Genomic DNA, 2,970 nt, shown 5'->3' with positions numbered 1-2,970 from the left:
CTCAAACCAGATATGCATAAAATGTGGAGTGCCTTTGTAATTTAAAGACATTAAAGGTCTTAATCTTCCTTTTTAATTACCATTTTCCTTTCACGGGTGAACTCTTGGATTTTACTTTTGTCGCTGAGAATATTTTGTCTTTAATGTTTAGAGAATAAACAGTTAGAACAATTTCTCTGTTAGGAAAAATGCTGGGCAGAAGATCTTTAAAAACAAACATTGTGCTCTCTGTTTTTTCACTCTCTTCATCCACTGAACTCTGAGCAAAGTCAGGCCAAAGCTCTTTGTCAGCGTTTTACAATTCAGTCTCTATATTGAAGAAAGAGCTGTTTTGGTCAGTGGTTGCTCAGGATGTTCCCATGCACTCAACTGAAGACCTCAACAATTGTACACTGACCCATAATGCATTCCAACCTATCAGCCATTACCCTCAAGAAGCCTTCCAAAAAAGAAGAAAGAGTTGAGTGTGCATGTACAAGACTTTTTTGTATCAGTTCCCTTTTTGAAGATTGTATGCAGTGTATGTTCAATTTCAATGAATTTATTCATAATTACCATGAAGACATTTTTGATAAACAGCATAAAGGGACATTCACCCAAAAATGAAATTCTGTGATTAAGTATTCACCCTCATGTTGTCCCAAACCCATAAGAACTTCATTCATCTTCGGAGCACAAATTAAGACATTTTTGATGAAATCCGACAGCTTTCTGGCCCTCAATAGAGGGTTTGCACTTACGCCATCATTTGGTCAGATACACGGATACATGGCCATATTGGAGATATTCGGATGTGAACAACAGCATTGACTGTTCGGTTAAAGTACTTCTAAATACGTTGTTCTGTTCATTTATGTGGTCCAAACCGTGAAAAAACTTGTGAAAGCTGCTAAATCATACAGAGAAGGACTTAGTAAGCAGGAAAAGGGCACAAGAGTTTAACAAATTAAAGTTAACAGGTGGTAAAGATACGTATGAGCAGTATTAATTAGGATATTAGCCCAATTATTTCACCTACCTACCTGAAAAACACAAATGTTTTCAAGATTCCAGCCCTGGAAATTCTGGTCAAAGACTAGAATACCCAAGACTTCTCACTCCTATACTTAATGGGGAAAGATGCAACGTTCATTATGGTCACGAAGCCCCGCCTTCTTAATGTAAGAGCCAATCGTTGATTTGTAAAGTCAGTGTGTCACTTCAGCTGCCGTTAGAATCCCTGTTGTTGTAGAAACAGTCAGCATTCTGAGACGTGCGCTCAGTACTGCGCATGCGCACTGGCTGGTCTAGCGTGAAAACGCTTTTTTTAATGCTTTTGGAGCATAAGGAACAATATTTCTGAGGCAGTTTGTCTCATATTTTATTGGTGATTTTAAATATCAAATTTTCCAGAACTGTTCACCAAACTTACAATTAAATTTGATGTTTCCCCATTCAAAGAGAGCTGCACTTGCCTGCCTGAGAGGCGTTTCAAAGATGGCTGCCGAGTGAAATGACTTGCCTTAAAGGGGTCATCGGATGCCCATTTTCCACAAGTTGATATGATTCTTTAGGGTCTTAATGTATACTTTGGTTAAAAATTCTCAATGGTTGTGTAAAACAACACCCTTTTTACCTTGTCAAAATGAGCTCTGTAAAAGTCGTCCCATTCTGAGGGGTTGTTCCTTTAAATGCAAATGAGCTCTGCTCGCCCCGCCCCTCTATACTTTCTGTGGAGTGACATGCTGCTCTGAGAGACTGTTTACTTTAGCGCATTTAGCTGCGAAACTTGCTAACTAGCACGTTATTAGGAAAGGTCATTGCAGAGATTCATAAAAAAAACCTTATACTCACTTCTGCAGTAGGTGAAGCTGGATCAGGAATGATTTGCGCAAACATAGACGCATTTATGTATGTCAGCAGGCACATTCCCTTCACAAACAAATGTAATCCATTGTATCTTCAGCGGCTCAGATGTCGGGAGTAAAAGACCACCACGTTCATTATTACATCCAGCAACACAACAGCTCAGTCGCTCAATCAGAGATATTCTTGTCTAACTTACATCCCTGCTCCAGCATCGAAACATTGGAGGTCTGACTGTTACAGCTTTATTTTTATCATTTTAGGGTAGATTTGTACATACACTGCCAACACACATTAATGTTCAAACAACATGTAAAAGTGAAGTTTGGATCCGATGACCCCTTTAAAGGGACTTTGATTCTGGTTCAGTTTGGCCAACACCAAACCCTATTTGTTCCTCAGTTTTTTGCACTCTTCACCTTGATTTGTTATAACTTTTGGCAGTCTATAGTACTCCAAATGTTTTTCCTGGTCCGACCCATTAGTACAGCCCAAAACATGACAATAAGTGACCATTTTCAGCAGCAATAATCAGCACAATTTGCTACTTTCGTTCGGTCAGAGACTATAGAAATGCAGCCTTTATAACGACTTTATTCAATGATTTCTTCTTTTACGTTAGTCCGCCGCCATTCACGAGGACACTACGATTTTATTTTATTTTTTTTTAACAATGTGCTTACTACGTTTCTATGCCTTGACTGTGGTTGTCCCCTTGCTGTCTGCTAAGAGTCAGAAAGCTCTAGCATTTGATCAAAATATCTAAATTTGTGTTTCGAAAATGAACGAAAGTTTTACGGATTTGGAACGACACGAAGGTGAGTAAGTAATGACAGAATTGTCATTTTTGGTTAAACTGTTTCTGCAAGAAGTATACACTCTGATGCATAAATAGATTGATTCAACAGTGATACAGAAAGAGGGAGAGTCTGCAGAAAAGTACATTATAGCACAAAACTAAAAAGTAATTTAGCTGTGTTATAACTGTGGGAAGTGTTTTTTTTTTTTTCAAAAAAAGTTGTATCAGAGTTATTGGTGGTTATTTATTTAATCTTTGCAAGTGACACACAACAAGACAGGAAATTATTTTGTTACACATTTGTCTGGAAATGACTTGTACAAATG

This window comes from Labeo rohita, chromosome 7 (assembly GCF_022985175.1).
Source record: "Labeo rohita strain BAU-BD-2019 chromosome 7, IGBB_LRoh.1.0, whole genome shotgun sequence".
Classification (NCBI taxonomy): domain Eukaryota; kingdom Metazoa; phylum Chordata; class Actinopteri; order Cypriniformes; family Cyprinidae; genus Labeo; species Labeo rohita.
This window is presented reverse-complemented; position numbering follows the sequence as displayed.